Here is a 21,488-nt window from a genome sequence, read left to right on the forward strand (position 1 = left end):
TCTCTGCTGACAAGCTCTCCTCTTACAGGGAAGGTGCACAGATATCTTGTGTTTGGACCTCCTCCTGGCTGAAGAAGGCCCAAAACAGGACCTTTCCCAGAAGCTGTGTTGCTTTGGCAGGTCACAGAAGCTGTCAGCTTCTGTGGTACACACTCTCACCTGTGCAGACTAAGTTCCTAAGTTCGGTGGAGTCAGGGAACCAGATGGCGCCTGCCACTCCTGAGGTAGAGGGCTTCAGAGCCAGGTGGACACCTGTCCTTGGCCGGGAGGGTGGCAGGATGTCTGCAGCCCGAAAAGGGTGCTACCTCAGTGGCTCTGTGGCTCCCGCCTGTCCCAGAAGCTGTCAGCTTCTTCTGGTGCACACTCTCACCTGTGCAGACTAAGTTCCTAAGTTCGGCTGAGCCCCGGAACCAAGATGGCGCCCGATGGCGCCCGCTGCTCCTGTGGCAGAGGGCTTCCGAGCCAGGCGGACACCTGTCCTCTGGCCGGGATGGTGGCCAGATGTCTCCATTTTTTATTTATATATGTACATATGTATGTATGTATGTATGTATGTATGTATGTATGTATGTATTTATTTATTTATACATTTATATGTGTTTTATTTGTATGTATGTCCATGTGCCACATGAATGTTTGGTCCCCTAAAGGGCCAGAAGAGGGTATAGGATGCCCTGGGATTGGAATTACAGACTGTTGTAAACTTCTATGTAGGTTCTGGGTATCAAATTGGTGCTCTTGGCAAGAGCAGACAGTGCTGTTACTCACTGAATATCTCTCCAGACCTTTGAATTTTAGATTTTTTTAAAAAATGTTCAATAAGCTATGACAGTATTTTTGTCAGGAAATTGTAATTGCATTTTTCTAGTAGAACAGAGATGTCAAGTGAAGTTAAATGAGATTTTCAATTATTAGTTGCAGATAATTAGTTGTCTGCTAACTCATACTATAGACAGGGGGCTTCATCAACCAAAAAAGAAAGTATCTCCATACACTCACACCTGCGTGCTCATCTGAGAATGCATAAGGAAGACTGGAACTGTAGTCACTGCATTGGAGACAGTTCACCCAAGAAAACTGTAGTCACTTAAAGGCCTTGAATTTTCAGAATGAGCTGCTTTGCTGGGTATTTGCCATGACCATATCTCCAAGGCAACTGCATCAGGGCAAATGTAAGGAGAAAATGAAGAGCTTAAGAACAAAAAGCATGGTATTGATATTATCACTATCTAATTTCAATCTCAACAACTTGCTGTCAGCTACCAAAAGGGGTAGAAAATACATGATTTCCATAATCACTTGAGTATTTTCTTTTCTTCCTTTTTTTTTTTTGTTTTGTTTTGTTTTGTTTTGTTTTACTTGAGCAGTATCTCTTCTACCAAGATTCTTTTTTCACAATTGTGGACTGTAGCAAAGGAGAGGAAGTACCAGTCTGAACATCACAAGCCAAATGATCTAGTCTGTAGGACAGTAATGAGTTATATTCTGTCTCCATGGCAACTCCAGTCAAACCCTGATTATCCTCACTGGGAGAATTCTCAGGCTTTTTCAATTTTGCACAGCCTCTTCTAGCTGTTTCACTGTGACTGTGCTTTCCTGAATTGAAAAAGGAGAAGGCAGGCTCTTTCCTTTGGCACCATGAAGTGTGTGTGTGTGTGTCTGTGTTTTTGTTTGTGTGTTTATGTGTCTGTGTCTCTTTATGTGTCTCTGTGTGTATCTTTGTTTGAGTGTGTGTGTGTGTGTGTGTGTGTGTGTGTGTGTGTGTGTGTGCAGGTGTGTATGTTGTGAAGTTACTTGAAACATTCCCTCCTGGAGGGAGGAGGAAGGCTTATAAAGAGTCTAGAAGCAGTCAATTCATGTATATCAAAAAAAGGAAGGGGACACATAGGACCCCTCCTCATGTTCTGACCTGGCAAGCTGCAGGTCATAATGAGAGGTTCAGGGTTTCAGCTTCCATGAATCATCACCTGTGCTATAGGGGGCCTTTGAGAATTGTAGCTGCCTGTGAGTTGACCATGCTCCTATAAATAGACTCAGGAAATTCACTGCTTTGCCAAGGTGGATTTTAGTGTACCTTTCACTTTGTCTGTTACTCACTCAATATCTGTGATGAATGGACATTTATGAAACATTAGCTAAGAAAAGTCTCACAAAACTCTGAAAGGGAGAGGGAAATAGGAAGGGAAGAAGTGAGGAACAAGAAAATGATAACGAGGATGCAGAGACTCTTAGCATCTATTGAACAGAATATTCATTCACTATCATTTTGTAGTTGGCAAAGATGAACACACTTTTTAATTTTTCTATGCAGTGATCCAAAGGCTTTGTGAAGTAAAATTCCCAGAAAGTAGCCACACAATCCTCTAAACCATCTCCAGAAGCTGACTAATCAGAACTTCAATGATTGTAGAGAGGTTGGGATGTTGCAGGTCCATAGAATAATTACAACTTAAATTATCTTTTGCTACCCTTAACTTCCTTAATATCTAATACCCATCCTTGCCCCTCTCAGTGTTTGATCTAAAATCCTCCTTACTTTCATACATAATCTTTGGGAAGTATTAATTAGACCACAAGCTTCAATAAAACCCCAGACTGAGAAGGTCATCAGACAGTATCTGAGGCCTGCAGCAAAGGTTTCTCTATTTCAACATCTCGTGCCTAGCTGATGCCTGTTTTAAACATATTTTGATTGTAGTTTCATTTGTGCTGTTGCTTTATAAATTGCAGGGCAGTGTTATCATGGTGGGATGTAGAATTTACAAACGTGAATCTATGTTTCTTGCCCAGTCTTTCAGATTTGGCAGCAAAATAGACTTCCTCTTACTGCTTCTGAAGCAAGAGAGATATGAGGTTTGTTTCCTTGCTTGTTTTGTGTGTTTCGCTAGACCAAAGTATTGACAAATATTTTTGAAAAATTTAAACTATATCTCAGATTTTTGCAACTATTTTTATTTTCATGGATGTACTGGCTAGTTTTGTGTCAACTTGACACAAGCTGGAGTTATCACAGAAAAAGGAGCTCCAGTTGAGGAAATGCCTCCATGAGAACCAAATGTAAGACATTTTCTCAATTAGTGATCAAGGGGGAAAGGCCCCTTGTGGGTGGGACCATCTCTGCATTGGTAGTCTTGGGTTCTATAAGAGAGCAGGCTGAGCAAACCAGAGCAAGCAAGCCAGTAAGGAACATCCCTCCATGGCCTCTGCATCAGCTCCTGCTTCCCGACCTGCTTGAGTTCCAGCCCTGACTTCCTTGGTAATGAAGAGCAGTATGGAAGTGTAAGCTGAATAAATCCTTTCCTCCCCAACTTGTTTCTTGGTCATGATGTTTGTGCAGGAATAGAAACCCTGACTAAGACAATGGATATTTATATTCATAGTCTAGGTTTGCTTCTGCATACCTTTCTGTGATTCCTAACACTAAAAAAGGAAGTTGGCCTTTATGATAAACTCTACTTGTTACCAAGAAAGAAGAGAATATATATTGTGTATACAATACACACATACACATACACACACACATGTATAGCGGTAAGTTTGTAGATTGGATTGTTAAAAGCACAAAAATTATTTGATAGGTAAAATGAAATACAATCACCTATTTTTATCTCCTTTATGCACAACTAAAAACCCTATACATTAATATTAAAGAAAAACAGATGACTGAGGAAAGACAGATTTAAGTATTCTATGACTCAGGAAGAAAGGGCTCCCTAACATTCCAAAAGACTGCAAGAGAAGCCTGAACAGAGGAAGTGCTGATGGCCAAAGGTACAAACATCACTAAAAAGATTTGCTTTGTCCTGACAGAGTACAAAAATGGATATTTTCACAATAGAAAAACCTTTTGATAATAATCTTTCTCCATCAAAATACTGGTCAAAAATTAATTCTCCATGCCAAAATACATCAATAAACACATGAAAGTAATTAAGCCTGACCTTCTACAGTTGAAGCAGGGAGATCAATAGACTCCTGGACTTTCACTTCAGCATTTAAGAGAGTCTGTCAGACCCTCTTGTGTTCCTATAACTGAACCCCCGAGGCTGGTATCTTAGTCAGTATTCTACTGCTGTGGAGAGACACCATGACAACAGCTACTCTTATAAAGGGAAACGTCTCATTGGGTCTGGTTTTCAGTTTCAGAGGTTTAGTCCATTATTAGCCTGGCTGGGAACATGATGGCATGTAGGCAGGCATGGTGATGGAGATGGAGCTAAGAGTTCCACATCCAGATCCACAGCAGCAAGAAGAGAGAGAGCCACTGGGCCTGGCTTAGATTCTTGAAACCTTGAAAGCCCAACCCCAGTAGCCCACTTCCTCCAACAAAGGTCTTTGTGCTGGCTTAGGTTGTCAAGCTTGTTCGGAATATACCTGTTACCATTTGCATAGCCATCTCTCTGGTACTACATAGAGTACATCCTTTTGTATAGTTTTTTTTAAAAACTGTTTTTAGTTTCTTGGGTATTACAATATATACACACAATTTTATAACATATTGGCACTTTGTAGGGATTTTTGATAATGTTAGTAGAGAAATGTTATTTCCATTTAGGTAGACATGCCCCCTTTTTTAGAGTATGTTTGTCTTAAATATTTCCTCTAAATACAGTTAAGAATACAATGCACATTGTTGTACTGCTTGCTTCAGTTGTGGGATGTAACATGCAGCGAACTAGACAGGAAGGAATATGGTATTGAATTTATCCATGAGGCATCATGCTGAAAGAAGCAGAGGAAGACTTTTACCTTGTGTCCTAGGGTTTTATTCTTTGAAGAGACACCATGACCATGCAACTTTTTTCAAAAAACTAAAAAACAGTTTATTACAGAATCACAGGAATGCTCATGGCTGGAAGGACCTAGGGAGTGATGGCTGCTGTCACCACCATCATCTGTTCACCTCCATCCACTACTGCAGGGACTGAAGGATAAGGAGTAGTTTCACATAATGGGAAATAACTCAGTTTCCCAACACTGAGAGCGCTGATTTGTATGTTTTAAGGGGGCTGTGAGAATGCACATCCAAGAAATTCTTTTAGGAGCATATTAGTTCAGTCAGAAGGTCTCAAGTCAGACCACTTCATCTCAAGCTGCATGTTGGAAGCTCCGGATTCCACCTAAGGTATCATCTGGAGGTTAAGTGAGTCATGGGCTGACACCTGCAAAGCCTGCAGCTAGACTTCTAGATTGTTCCTTTGCGTGGCTTAGGGTGGCTGCTCCTTGTAATTGAGGGTTATCACCACCTTCAGGTACTCCTCAGGGTCTCTGAGGTCCTGCTCCAACAGCCACACTGTCCCATGGTGGGCACAGGGCTGTCTAGATACTTTTATCTAGAGATCTTGGTGTTGAGGAGGCATTTTGTGTATGGCAAGGACCCACAAAGCCATACAGTAGCCCAAGTGATTGTCACAGTGGATTCCCACATACTCACATTCTTTGTGTATGTCCATGTTAATGAACTCCAGATCCCCCTTATGTGAACTCCTGTTGCCTTCTTTGTAGGACACATGTTTGCCACCTGGGCAGTAACAGAAGGCATAGGAGTCACCTGGCTCAAGTGTTTTGGATTCACAAAGACATTCTCATCTCTCTCATACCATATGCTTTGGGTTGTCATCCAGAGCTAACTGAAGGTTCCTACCTAGGCTGAGAAACACCAGGAACCTGTACTTGTCCTAGTGAATGCCAAAGCCAATACTGGTGGGGATGGTTAGGGGCAGGACCCAGCAGTGCTTCTTCCACTTGTACACTTGCACAGACTTGGATGCTCTTGGAAGGAAGTTCTGCTCACTGAAAAGATGCCCATCCCTGGATTCCAGTTTGAGTGAGAATCTATTTTTCTGGATCCTTGATTCATAGTGGAGGACAAAAGAGGGCTCAACTTCACAGAGATCCTTAGTCATCCCAGATCTGGAGGGTTCCAGTGTCCAGTGGGCAAAGCCTGAAGTGAAGTGGTCATCCAGTTCCACCTTAGTGTCTGAGAGTTTAGCATGGTGGACTGTAGGATGCCTTTAGGGGTGAGGAATCTGCTCTAGGTACCTATAGCTTTCTCAGGAGAACTCAGGGTGTCTTCAGACTCAGAGCTATTATAGTCAGAGTGGAAGGAGCAAGGGAAAGACATGACAGTGTGTGACCATTTCACTTTCTTGGGAGAGGGATAACACAAGAGCCAGAATGGCAGTCTGGGTGATTGCATTCTCTTAGAAAGGCAGGGGCTTGCCACTCTCTGGGCAGAACTTGAATGATACTTTGACACTCTTGCCACAGACTGGACAGAAGGAGATCATGCTTTGTGGACTTGGGGTTTGGTCTTTGGATTACTGGGTTTTCACTCCATCTTGACAACAGCCTTTTCAGTTGCCCAGAGGAAACTTCCAGGCCATGGCAACTCTTATAAAGGAAAACATTTAATTTGGACTGTCTTATGGTTTCAGAGGTTAAGTCCATTATAATTGTGACATGAAGCATAATAGCATGCAGGCACACATAGTGCTGGAGGAAAAATTCAGAGTTCTACATCTCAATTGAGAGGCAGCAGGAGGAAGACTTCATGCCACACTGGGTGGAGCTTGATCATAGGAGACCTCAAAACCCACGCCACAGAGACAAACTTCCTCCAACAAGGCCACACCTACTCCAAAAAGGCCACACTTCCTAAGAGTGTCACTCTCTATCATCCAACCATTCAAACACAGGAGTCTATCGGGTGCATACCTATTCAACCAACACGTTTGTATCAGTAAGTCTAGACTTTACTAACCACACCCAGCTATGGAAGGTGAACAACTATGATTGACTCTCTGTCTTCTGAAATTCATGTGATGACGACTTAATTTGCAAAGCAACATTGTTGATAAGTGCGAGCTTTGAGATGAATGGGTTCCTGCTGTTATTATAGAGGTAGGTCACTTATCCAGGTAGGCTGATCCCTTCCCACCCATCCCTATACATCCAGGCCTAGCTTGGATCTCAGGCTATACACAAGTCCATTCTAGTGAGTGACTCAGGTCCTATCCTATATCATCCTTACATACCCAGGCCTATCTCTGGTAATACAGCTCCTGTATCAGTCTAGGCAGACTCAGACTAGAGGGACAGTCACATATTCTCTTGGTCACTACTGAATTGGAAAGTCCCATCCATCCAAATGAATATCAACAGTAAATGTCTGAAGAACTGACATTTATACCTAATCTGACATCAGCCAAACTTATTCAACAGTAAAGATAAAGTTAAATTTCCACCAAACAGAATCAAGATAGACTTTCATGTCAGACAGACAACCAATGAGAAACCACACTATGGTGCACATTTGTGTCAAATTATACCTGGAAAGAAGACAGATACTCTCTGGATACAGATGTGCTGGGCATATCAAGATAGATGAATCAGTGCAGAAATGTATCCCTGAAGTTTCTAGGTTGTATGATTGGACCTATGGATTATTCCTTGGAACACATCAGTGGTAGACTTAGATGTGGCTGCACAAGAGCAACATAAGAGATGTTCTTCCTGGGATGGCTGTGATTTTGTGTCTTCACTGTGGTAGTGGATACAGTGGATACAGGCACCAACATGTGCAATAAAAATGTGCAGAACCATAGTCATACAGTAAAATGAATGTATATAAAAATGCAAAATCTGGGTGAAACCTGCTAAGTACCACTAGGAATGCACCTGCTTTAAGGCTTTAGTGTAGTTCCCCGGATGGAGAAATGACATAAAGATTACGCAGGACTTTCCGTAAGTTTTCAATTCCCACCTAATCTATAGTAGGCCCAAAATAAGTAGTTTTAAAAAATTAAAAGCAATGGTTCGATGAACTCTAATTTACTTCCTTGTTGTTAAACAGCAGGAATTTAGATTGCAATTCTTTAAATTACAGTAGTTCAAATTAAGGTCAAATTACATTGTAATCTGTGTAACCAATGTTGTGCATCAGGTAGTAGGAAGATGTGGCAAAATAAACACTGTATAAATCACAATAACCATTAGCAATTTACCAACAGACCATTCTGTAATTAGGAGTTCCATATCTCAGGATATTCTTAGACAGATTACACTAATTATGTCTCTCAATCTCCTCCAGGCAACAGGAGTTTTCAGACGCCATCAAGGAATATGACTCATTATAATTATTCATAACTGCACAATATAAATTACTTTTTATTCACTTGTACACTACACACTGTGATATCATAGGATAGTAGTGAAAACATTAAAACAACGTAAAGAAAAGAGGAAGGTACACTAGATGATCATTTGTCATTCTTTATGTAAGATGGCATAGAAGTCCTCTTCTGTGATGTTCTATTTATTTTGTTTCCTTCTTTTTATTTATTTTTTTATTAGGTATTTTCCTCGTTTACATTTTCAATGCTATCCCAAAAGTCCCCATACTCACCCCCCCAATCCCCTACCCACCCACTCCCCCTTTTTGGCCCTGGGGTTCCCCTGTACTGGGGCATATAAAGTTTGCAAGTCCAATGGGCCTCTCTTTGCAGTGATGGCCGACTAGGACATCTTTTGATTTTGTTTCCTTCTTGAGGAACTGCCTTTTTCTGCCGGGCGTGGTGGCACATGCATTTAATCCCAGCACTCGGGAGGCAGTGGATTTCTGAGTTCGAGGACAGCCTGGTCTACAGAGTGAGTGCCAGGACAGCCAGGGCTATACAGAGAAATCCTGTCTCAAAAAACAAAACAAAAAAAAACAAACAAAAAACCAACCAAACAAAAATAGTCATGGAACTGCCTTTTTAGACTTCATCAAAAAAGAGGGGTGAAGTTGTTTACATCTTTTTGATTTCCTGCTGTGTTGCACATGAGCCTGCTGTCTCGCCAGTCTTTCTAAGAGTCCCCAGTATGCAGCAGTAAGTAGTATCACCTTCTGACTTCAGAGACTCACCTCACTCTGGGTGGCAGCTCTATGAATATTTCTCTTATCAATTATTCAATTCTGTTTTTCTTTTTCCTTTCATTTAAAGAAACTTGTAGCTAAGAGTGGCAGTGCATGCCTACTGTGACATTTGAGAGGCTGAAGCAGGAGGATTCAGCCTGGGTCACATAGTGAGGGTATTGTAAATCAAAGGAACCTGAGATTATTTTGGTTCTGAAAAAACAGAATAGAAAAGATGTGTTTGTAGTACCTTAGCAAAGCCTGTTCTTCCAAAGGCATCCACTCCATCTGCCCCAGGGGCTCAGTTTAGAGCGCATTACACCTCTGCCCAGCCCCAGGGGATCAGCTTAAAACCTCTTCATCTTTGCTATAGTCAGGATCCTTTATCTGGGATGTCACGAATGCCAAGAGCAAAGTCAGCCTGCAGCACCTGATCATTGTCAATTCTCCAGGACACTGAAGAAAGTTCCAAACACAACCTTCATCATTCTCACACTGAAGTTTCTTGAGATGTCAAACCAACCTTAGGTGGAAGCAGGAAGATCAGGAAGAGTTCAAGGCCACCTTTAGCTACACAGTAAGATTTAGAACCTTTTTGAATAAACAAAAACCCAATCCAGTCTTGTTCATCATCCCTTAATATTTCAAATTTAGTGACAAAATGGGCTGGGTGCTGTGCTGAATGCTGAATCACACTTATTTGTTACATTTTTCTAGTCTGAAAGACTGAACTTACAATGGAAAGTGGACAGAACACATACAATAGCAACTCAGAGTCACAGCCTTTGCAGCAGATGGCCTATCAGTAAAAGCAACCGCTAGCAGTCTTGTGTGCAGAGCAGCTAAGATTCAGTCAAAGTTTCCTTAACTTTTGACCTACTTCCAGCTCAGTACCAAACTGAGAATAATCAAGTATGCCTCCCAAATCAATGGCATAGGATTCCTGGCTCCTAATTAGCTACCTCTGCTTCCTTCCTTCACACTGCAAAGCCTCCCATTGTGCTGCCTACCTTGGAGTCTTTGGCAAATCTATCCTATCTGCTTACTGTATAGTAGACCATAAATAAGTAGCCTTCACTTTTCTCATTTGAGGGGTTGAACTTATAGTCACAGGCCTATCATTTAGCAACATCATCTGCATCAGGTGCAGTTTCAAAGGATGTGCCTAGAAGTGGCCAGAATCCCTGTCTCCTAAAGTGATGTACGTACCACTAGGTTCTCTTGCTGCCCTGACATCTCTGTGACCATGATTATTTTTATCATGATTAAACAATGTCTGGAGTCTCTCCATCACAGATATCAGTGACTTGCAATCACTTTTCCCTCAGTGACCTCTATTTAAATGATCAGGAATTTTCTTCCTACCAGAAGAAAAAAAAAACAACATAAGGTAATATAATGAAGATTATCAGTTATCTGCTTGGTGATGATCATGAAAAGATACATTTTAATGTATCTTTTCTAGAGCTGAGCATTGGAAACTATTCCAAACTGATCTGAGCAGTGATACACATATGGATGCTCCAGTTGGGACATGTTCAGCAACTATCCCATAAGGAAATGGACTGTCTGAGACATTTCATCAACACTACTTTCTCTATGCTGTTCATCTGTCCCTAATGTGGATGTTTATAAGGAGCTAAAGAGGTCTGCAACCCTATAGGAGGAACAACAATATGAACTAACCAGTACCCCCTAGAATTTGTGTCTCTAGTTACATATGTAGCAGAGGATGGCCTAGTCGGCCATCAGTGGGAGGAGAGGCCCTTGGTCTTGTGAAGATTATATGCACAGGGGAATGCCAGGGCCAGGAAGCAGGAGTGGGTAGGTTGGGGAGCAGGGCAGGGGAAGGGTATAGGGGATTTTCAGAGAGGAAACTAGGAAAGGAGATGGCATTTGAAATGTAAATGAATAAAATATACAATTTTTAAAATATAAATTTTTAAAAAAGAAAAAAAATAAAGCTTTATCGAAAACAAAATGTCTAAGGTGTGCTGTGATTTGAATGAGACATGCCCCTACCACTATCTCACCCCAGTCTCTTGTGTTTGATTATTTGATCTCTAGTTGGCATCACTGTTTTAGAAGGCTGCGGAAACTTTATGTGGTTGAGAATTCACTGGAGGTACCAGTTACTGACCATGGTAAAGTGCGATAGTCTATCCCAAATCCCTGCCATCTCTTGGCTGCTTGAGTGCATGCACCAGATGACTAGCTACCCATGTACCTGTCACTATGCCTTTTTTGTCATGGTGGGACACATATTTTTAAACCATGAGCCATAGTAAATCCATCCCTTTGAAAGCTATTTCTTGCCAGATATTTTATCACAACAACAAGGAAAGTACAAACATATTTGTCGGCTTTACCATTAAAGGCTGTTACAATTGCATGGGTAATTCAAATAACTTGGGAATATTTCAAACAAACTACATGATGGTAAATAATAACAGGTATCAATCAAAAGCTGAGATACTCTGGGGACCTTTAATAATAGACCACAAATCTTCAAGAGGGTGCACCTTGTATTGACAATGTTTCTGGTGATTCATATCTGAGGTTAAGCAGACTTCGTTGTCAGTTCAACATGCTGTGGCTTCATGACCTAGACACTTAACCATATTGAAGCTTTAGCTCTATCTTCTTACCATAATTAAGTTGCTGTTTATACACACTTGTCATTCTTATGATTTCCATCTGTGGTGGTTTGAATATGATTGGACCATGAGAAGTGGCACTATTAGGAGGTGTGGTCTTGTTGAAGGAAATGTGTCACCATGTAGGTGTGCTTTCGGGGCTCCTTGTGCTCATTCTTCTCCCAATTCAGATTTCCTGGCTGCCTTCCTACCTAAATGAAGAGTTACATTTTGGCTTCTCCAGTACCCTGTCTTCCTGCAGGCAGCCATGGTTCCTGTCACACTGAACCTCTGAAACTGTAAGCCAGCCCCAATTAAACGTTGTCTGTTATAAAACTTGCCTTGGTCATGGTATCTTTTCACAGAAATAAAACCCAAACAAAGAATCCACGAACATTTTCATAATTCAATGACTTACATGAATGTTGAGCAATGACAGGAAAGGCCTCTTACAAGTCAAGCGAACTTGGACTTAATGAGGGTGTTATCTCCTGACATGACTAATTACAGTACTGCCCTGGGTGAGGTGATACAGCTCTTCAAATAGTTACCATTTATAATATCTGTGTTATATGATGGAAGGAGAGTAAATAGGGTGAGAGTGCAAATCTTCCCTTAGAGGCAAGGCCAGTTGTGTCAGAGTCAGCACCACAATCATTCTGTCACTAATAACCCATAACCAGTTACTGCACACTGAACAATTATTCTGTCCTCACCAGTGTAACTTGATGAGGTACATTCCTCTGGGGTGTTTACTCCCTGACATTAGATTACCATTACTCTGATTCTTTGCAAATTATTAATCAATGTTCCATTGGAAACACGCAGAGGTCTGGTAAGTGTGAGACATATATCCTATCATGTGCCACAATACTTCTGATATTTATGAGTAAAGTCAATGTATTGAAGCCCTCAGGAAGTCTTGAGATTTTGGAATATGATTTTTCTTCATTTAGTTCAATAAGCTGCAAAGGTTTTTCCTGAAAGGGTTTCTCACAGGTCACATGTTTGACCCATTGTAGCACTGATGTTTCTTGGGTTAATCTATCCAGGCTTGATGTCCACCTGGAATGTGTGATGCTTTTGGACAGCTAGCATAGTGGTTAAGACCAAGATGGCCCCTGTGTTGTTCTTTGCTAAGCTAAATCTGGACTGTGGAGTAATACTATGGAAGTGAGGATATATATCCTTTCTGAGATGAGAGTTCTGTTGATCTGAGCTCCCACTCTGAACCTTATCTTACTTTTCTTAGCATCACTCTGAGGTTAGTGGCATGCCTCGATGATAACATGTCTAACCAGTCTATGGAGTGTCCACTTGATAAGGTGCTGAAGCTGTAGGCTTGGGTTTGGGTGAGTGATCTTGGAGGCAGACTGCCTGTCAGTTGATCTTAAGATAGCTTGACTGTGACTTCCTGAGACACCTAGAACTACCAACAACCAGTTGAGCTACTCATGACTTCTCAGAAATTGAGATATCCCAATGTGTATTGCTTAGCTGAGTTTGGGGACGATGTGTTATGCAGCATAACAAGTTTACTAAGTAACAAGTTTACTAAGTAATTGTTAAAATCTTGGAAATGCAATGGTGTTGAAAGAAATGTTCATTCACTCAATCAAGCTGTATGTTATACTGACTCTATGAACCAGGCTCTGTAACATGGCAAGGCATAACCCCTAACTGGCATTCCCTTCAAGTGGCTAGAAATGTTTACCATCTTAGATGCTATTACCATTCCTCAGAATACCCCTTTCCAAAGAGTCTGGGTGTGCATAGGTCCCAGGCTGTCCCCACTTCTGTGTCCTCCATGCAGCATAGGCTGGCTGGGCACCCTGTGTCCACCCATAGATTGGGGGCAACTCATGAAGTACTAGTGGTTGACTCATCAACTTCCTTTCTCTTATACCAACACAAGCCCAGATGGATAGACTCTTGCCTAGATTCCAATATGCAAAATATGGAAATGTCTTTGTGTATGCTAGGTCAGAACATGAAGGAAAGCTAAGTATCTGAGTGCCTCTGGAACATCAACATGATGTCTAAATCAATGGAAGAGAAACTTAAACTTTTGCATTTTAAGCCCCTGACCACTGAACTTCCTTGTTTTAACAGTATGACTTAGACTATTCTGACATAATTTACAATCATGAAACACAATCTAATAGACATATTTATATATAAACAATATATGATATAACATACATTACATTATTATATATATAATGTATCATATTATATATAATATAAATATATATATACTTATATATAAGTATATTATATATATATTTTTTTTTAATATACATATATATAATTCTTTCCACTCTCTGCTGAGGTAATGCTACCAAGTATCAAAGGGTATCCCAAGACAAGTCTGCTTCTAGTTTAGAAGCTGCATTAATTCTTTCTGTTACTCTCCTGTGTACATTCCTTTTCTTACCACCCCTTCTCATTGTTACTGAATGAGTCCACAAACCATGACCAGAGAGCCATACCTAGCCTACACATAGTTTCTGCAGAGAGTTTTGTGGTGGAATTCAGCCAGACCTATCTGGGTGCTCATCATTCTGGCTGCTTTTGTGCTATGGCGGCAGAAGTGAACAGTTGAGATAGAATGAGTGTTCACTATATTGAAAGAGAAAGTTTTTCAACACTTGGTGTAGAGTAGATGTTTTAGTGGTTGCTTTGTAAAACATATTTGCTCTTGTGATATCTTGAACCTGTGAGCATTAGCACCCTGGAGAATTTCTAGAAGGACTTTTTTTCTGTGATATTTTGCGGAAGAAAAAGAAAATGTTTTTTCCTGAAGCATCCTCCCCCTTCAGAGAGATGTAGATCCATTTAGTCTAGCCCTCTTTAAGCTGCCAGAGAGAGCATATGTCTCAGACTGCAGAGTCTGCTTGGTGGCCTCCAGTATCAGGGAAGAAGATGAAGGGAACTGACTCCACAGCCAGAAGCCAAAACAAAAGGAAAACCTACAACAGGCCAGAAACTCTTGCAGAGCTCGGGAGTAGATGCCTTCCTTGAGACTCTCTCAATGTAGTGCCTCTGTAAAAGTCATTGCATCAAAGCAAGAAGGAAACGTCATAGCAGTTCACTTAGTAGAAAAAAAAATACTTGAAATTCCCTATGCTCTGTTTCTCCTTTTGATTAGCATTAGCTCATCTGGCTGTAGCTCCCATGGAATCACACTGCATCTCTCAGCTGCTTTCCCTGTACATGTACAATAGCTGCAGTGAGCTCTTGCCTGAGGAGGATACACCAAAAGCAATGGGGGGATGCTATAGGGTGGCTTGACAATTTCTCCATGGTTATGGCAGACTCTGAGTTATGTGGGCTTCATGATCTATACCTGCCACCCTTCTTTGGAGGCTCTGGAGGTGTTTGCTGGGCCTCATCACAAGCAGTGAACATATGGAGAAAGCCAGCATTGACCCAGAAGAGGTTGCATATAGCCAGGCAGCTCTGGTAAGGGAGCCTAACATTGGAAAAGCTTGGCCAGGCCTTGTTGGAAAACCAGGCTGACTCAAGCTGGAGGAATTGGAGAGGAAGGCTCAGCGGAAAGAGCTTTGTGTTCAGGAGGAAGTGTTTCATCCTGTCATCTACTGCCTTGTATCTGCAGGACATCCTCCATTATGGAAAGAAAGAGGCAGAGTTCAACTCCTCTTAGCATAGAAATTCTCTAGGTGCAGGTATATTGTAATGTTAAGGTACAGTAACAATCTTCACCATCCTGGCCTTGAAATTTACTTCTGAAATGCTTTCTTCTATGTCTTCACTGAGATGGCTGTAGGCCACCACCTTGCCAAAATAAAGTCTTCTGAAATTTATGCTCCTATGGTTTTGGTAGTGAGCAGGGCTTTATGCAAAGCATCTTACCTTTGTAACGTTTATTTCCCTTGCATCTATCTTGGAACAATTGCCACAAAGAGAATACCAAGTGCCATGACCAGGTGCAGGTGCCACATCCTCTGCTATAGACAACTAGAATGGTCACTAGCAAACTCAAAGGCCCACCACGTATATCATATACAGATAAAATAACTTTTGCTTGCAGGCATTTCCACACATCCTCTTTATGCCTTCTTTCTCTTATAGAAAGATTTCCTGATGCTAAGCCACTAATTCTACCATAGCAGCCACAGGAAAGAAGTTGACAAAAACAGCTTATTCTTGAGCTTTAAAAAGAAAAGAAAAAAATCCACTCTCTGGAAACTAGAAAGAGAAGAGGAACTGCTTAATCACTGTTCTGGATAGCTTTGTGCCAAGTCAACACAAGCTAGAGTTATCCGGAAGAAGAAAACCTCAATAGAGAAAGTGTTTCCATAAGCACAAGCTGTAGGCTAGCCTGTAAGATATCTTCTTAGTTAGTGACTGATGAAGGAGGACACCTGCCTGTTGTGGGTAATGACATCCTTGTGCTAGGGTAACTGGGAATTATATGAGAGCAGGCTGAGCAAGTCTTGGAGAGCAAGCCAATAAGCAGCACTCCATCATGGCCTCTGCATCAGCTTATGCCTCCAGATTCCTGCCCTGTCTCATTTCCTGTCCTGACTTCCTTATAGATGGACTAAGATGTAGAAAGATAAGTAAGCCAAATAAGCCCTTTCCTCTTCAACTTGTTTTTCATCATGGTGTTTCATCACCCTAATTAGGGCAACCACATATTAAAATATTTATAAATTATTAGCTATCTTTACTCTTGGTATTTTCCTCTAAGGTCAAGATGGATGCACGGTGCTACCCTTACCATTTCCGTCGAGCTTGTATACAGAGAACTCTAGTCAGTAAAACTGAGTACTCAAGATAAAGACACAGATGGTAAATAGATTCAACCCCAGGAAGATAAAGAGTGCTTATTTGTAAAATGTCCTTTGTAAGAACTGTTTGTAAAATGTACAAGTATACAAGGCCAGCATACAAAAGATAAACCACTCTTCTGTCGCTATACAAATGATTAGAAATTCAAGCTTAAAAGAATAACACAATTTACAGTATCATCAAAGCATACATCTGGCAAAAGGACAGTATGTGCACACTAAAACTAGAAGCATGGTTGGAAGGACACCAGAAAAGCTTGAACAAATGGAGAAAGGTACACTTAACAGAGCCAAAGCTACATGTAAATATGCTAGCTCTCCCAGCAGGGTATCTGCTAGAGACGGAGACATTGCTCCCAAAATTCAGTGGGAACACAAAGCATTTATCATTGAGAAAATACTTTTGAAGAAGAACAAATGTGCACAGCCAAAAATCTGCATGTGGGGCTTGTTAGAAAGCTACAGGAGCCCAGTAAGTGTGACAGAGACAAACTGACTGAAGAAAAAACTGGGCAGAGTCCTATTCACATAGTATTTGGGAAACTTAAACAACACAGTAGGTAGTCTCTCCAGGAAATGATGCTGAAAGACTAGATATCTAAATAATAGATATACCAAAGTAATATAATAATAATAATAACAATAATAATAACTTCTACCTACTTTTTCCATTACACACAAAATTACCTAAAATTGGTTATTGAACTTAATGTATAACTTCTATAACTTCTAGAACAAAACATAAACAAAAAGATTTAGTGATGTGTTTTTAAATAAAATGGCAAAATCCAATCTAACAAAAGAAAAAATGAATAAACAGTCTTCAGCAAAATTAAATGTCTGGCCGCACAGTGGTGGCACATGCCTTTAATCCCAGCACTTGGGAAGCAGAGTCAGGCAGATTTCTGAGTTCAAGGCCATCCTGGTCTACAGAGTGAGTTCCAGGACAGCCAGGGTTACACAGAGAAACCCTGTCTCAACAAAACAAAACAAAACAAAACAAAACAAAACAAAACAAAACAAAACAAAACAAAACAAAACAAAACAAAACAAAACAAAACAAAAACAATAAAATTGGTGGCAGACTGACCACTATGATTGAAGCAACACATCACTTAGCCCATGAAGATAGGAGCAGTGCTGCTACTAGCATCCTAACTCCTGACCTGAAGACATTTTTCTGTTTCCCATTTAATCCCAGTTTGTAATTCTCCAGTGTTCATTCAGGAAAGTTCTTGATTAGTGTCATCTTGTCATTGTCACTGAAGGATCACAGGCGTTTGCAGTATGTCATAGCCCTTGACTTTGAAGGAACTGGGTTATGACTGTCTTATTTCCAAAGAGAATTCACTTCAAGTGTGTTGGGTTAGGAGTAAGTAATTCGACACCAGTAACTCTCACTCTTCCAAACTAACACCAAAATCAATCAAGGAAATGGGGTATTCTTTTGTGCAGAAAATAGCACTATGCAGCATGAAGAGGCACAGAAAAGACCAATCACTTAAGATGCTGAAAGAAACTCTTGCAATTTTTGAAGTTTAAAGATTTTAAATTTATAAAGTTATTTTCTAATCTAAAAATACCTATAATAAATGGAATTATTTCTCATTTTGTCACAGAGCTGTCTTTGTGATCTAAAACCGAGTGGCATGGGGATGAGGCCACTCATAAACCTGGGATTCTGGATGCAGAGACAGGAGGATCAAAGGTCCAAGTTCAGCCTGGGTTACAGAGCAAGGTCCTGGGGGTTTTGTTTAGTTCGCTTTCACTTTAATCCTAAATGGAATACATTTCAGCTGTGAAGGAATCTGAAATCATGAAATCTGTAGATAAATAGATGAATCTAGAAAAGCTTATACTAAGTGAGGTAACAGACCCAGAAAAACAAATGCCATGTGTTCTCTCTTGTTTGTGCCTCTGACTTCCAAGTCGTTAGATGTGAGTATATATACAAGAAGGGAAGAAAACATGCCACATGCTAATGGCAATAGAGAGGAATAACAGACATAAGTAATTTAAAGGGGGAAATGGGAAAAATTAGGAAGGAGGTAAACACAGAAGAGAGAGAAGAGGTAAAATAAGGAGTAGGAATGTCTCAAAAAGTAGTAAGAAATCATAGTATTATCAGTTTACTTAGAATTATATTACACACACACACAATAGATAGATAGATAGTTAGATAGATAGATAGATAGATAGATAGATAGATAGATAGATAGATAGATAGATAGATAGATAGAGCAATAGATAGAGTGATAGATAGAGAGAGAAAGAACATATTGTTTAAATTCAATTTTCCTACCTGAGCTGACAATGCTCACTCTGCTACAAAACCTAAGGACCAACCTGTTGCCAGGAATGAGAAGTCTCTTTCAAGTTGTTGGTCAGAGGAGTCCAAGAGACTGCCAAAACATTATAGTCTATTGCTATGGCCCTTAGGTGCCTCCCAGAGTTTGAAGCTAAGTCCCTATTGCTAAAGACCATGCACTTTAGACAGAACCTGAAGGATCCAGGCTGAATTTGACCTGAAAGTCTCCTCACTGAGGATGAGCTTTCATGGTACTAGAAGATGCCATGCAAGCTTCCAAGGGAGAGAAGCAACCAATAGTCCTACCCACAGGATACAGATGAACTACGACAATAACTAGCATGACGCAAAAAACCCTAAGGATGCAATAGTGAAGGGCATATTCTTATGGTAACCAGCATCTCTCTAATTTGACTCCAGCCCAAGAAAGAAATCATGCCTGATACTGAAAAACTCACTCACAGCATGTTCTCCTAACATGCATTTTGGAGGAGAATCTACTTCTTTACAGCATGATCCCTAACTGAAACCTAAATAATCATCCTTGTACCACAGGTAGCTACATCTCTCACTCTTCATCAAAGAGACTTCTCTTTGCAAAATACAGAGCTCATAACAGAAACTATAACCAATCAAAATGCAGAGAATAAGCTATGATGCCCAGCAAATGCTGATTCATCTACAATACAACGTTTGTACCTTATTCTCAAATAATTATAACTGTGACCAGTGTGTTAAATCTGTAACCCTCTTCAGCAGTCGATTGAACATCTTCTGAAATGGGGTTCTCAAATGAAACCATTCATTTAAGAAGGGATTTAGAGGCTATGCCAGTGCCTGGCAAACACAGAAGTGGATGCTCACAGTCAGCTATTGGATGGAACACAGGGGCCCCAATGGAGGAGCTAGAGAATGTTCCCAAGGAACTGAAGGGGTCTGCAACCCTATAGATGGAACAACAATATGAATTAACCAGTACCCCCAGAGCTCGTGTCTCCAGCTGCATATGTAGCAGAAGATGGCCTAGTTGGCTAACACTGGGAAGAGAGGCCCCTTGGTCTTGCAAACTTTATATGCCCCAATACAGGGAAATGCCAGGGCCAAGAAGCAGGATGGGGGGTAGGGGTGCAGAGTGGGTGGGGTATAGGGAACTTTTGGGATAGCATTTAAAATTTGAAATGTATATAAAGAAAATATCTAATACCAAAAAATGAGGTAGAGATTTAGGAAAGGCTTCCCGAGACCCAGTAAGCATCTATAGATCTGATTCCACACTGTTCTGGGATTTTGTTTATTATTTGCTTCAAAAATAGCAATCATCTTAGGCAGACATGATGGTTCATGCCTTTGGTCCCAGGACTTAGGATCCAGAAGCAGGAGGATCTCTGAGTTTGAATAGTGAGTTCCAGAACAGCCAGAACTATAAAATGAGGCTGTTTCAGCAAAACAAAAGCAAAAAAAATAACATTCTTATAGGCGATAAATGTGGAGAAAGTTCTTGCTTGAAAGATCAAAGACCTCTGGGTCCACAAAACAGCTAACTGAAACAGATGCAGAGACCCACAGGCAAACATTAGACGGAGCTCTGGGAGTATTATGGAAGAGTTGGAGGAAGGAGTGCAACCTGGAGGGCAGAGATGAGAACTCTACAGGAAGACCAACAGAGAATCAACTAACCTGGAAGTTTGGGACTCCTAGAGACTAAACCACCAACAGAAGAGCATTTATGGGTTAGAACTAGCTCCATTCTCTGAATATGTACATATGTAGCAGATGTGTAACTCTGTCTTCATGTGAGTCCCCCAACAACTGGAGTGGGAGCTGTCCCTAAATTTGTTGTCTGCCTGTGGATCCTGCTCCCCTAACTGGGCTAGCTTCCTTGTCTGGCCTCAGTAGAAAAGAATGCACCTAGCCCTACAAAGACTTGATGTGCCAGATTGAGAGGGATACCCAGGGTAGGCCTCCATCCTCTCAGAGGAGAAATGGGGAGGGATGAGGAGAAACAGTGTGAGGGGAACCTGGGAGGAGGGAGTTCAGCAATTGGAACTTAAAGTGAATAAATGAATAAATGGGGGGAGGGGAGGAAGACCTAGGATCAGTGAGTACATTTCACTAGCTCCAATTTTGTTCTCCACAGAGAAGTAGGTTTAAAAATAATGACACCAAAGATAGGTAGAGGGGATATTATTTGCCCTCCATACTCACTAACAATCTGGAAAAAAAAATACATTTCCTTTAGTTTGCAGGGAGTTTGGGCACCTCCTGTACTGTGCCATTTTAGGAGGAAAAATGTTATGGAGTGCAAGGGTCTGTTCTCTTATAGATGCCAGACACAGATGGCCACCTGAGAGCTTCATGTTATATGTGCCCACTCTCTTCCTGTGATGACTTTCAGTGTCACTGAGAAAGATGAGGCAACCTCTCCTGATCACAGGGAACTATCTGAAGCATTGTGGAAGCACTGATGGGACTGTATTAATGATATACATTTTATTTCTCATTTTGAGCACTCTTTCTGATATATACTTTCTATAAACAAGCAGACATAGAATGACTTGATTTGACTTTCTAGTTGACAGCTTCTGGAGTGCTCCCTCTTGCCTTGACTGCTTTAAGTAAACGGAGTGTGGAATGGCCAGTGGTCTGTCCCTCTAGCACTTCACTGATACCCTGAAGTTACAGCTGCCTGGTCTGGTATAGAAATGTGAAACTACTACTCAGCTATTAAAAAAAATGAATTTATGAAATTCCTAGGCAAATGGATGGACCTGGAGGGCATCATCCTGAGTGAGGTAACCCAATCACAAAGGAACTCACACAATATGTAT

General features: G+C 40.9%; 1 protein-coding gene and 1 pseudogene across 2 annotated transcripts in view; both read right to left on the bottom strand.

Annotated features, from left to right (window-relative positions):
* Gabrg3 (gamma-aminobutyric acid type A receptor gamma3 subunit) overlaps positions 1 to 21,488 on the bottom strand; it is a 619,070-nt gene that overhangs the window by 305,041 nt on the left and 292,541 nt on the right. The gene's annotated exons all lie outside the window — the stretch shown is intronic.
* LOC110297843 lies at positions 5,121 to 6,290 on the bottom strand (annotated as a pseudogene).

The sequence above is a fragment of the Mus caroli genome, chromosome 7 (genome assembly GCF_900094665.2).
Source record: "Mus caroli chromosome 7, CAROLI_EIJ_v1.1, whole genome shotgun sequence".
NCBI lineage: Eukaryota > Metazoa > Chordata > Mammalia > Rodentia > Muridae > Mus > Mus caroli.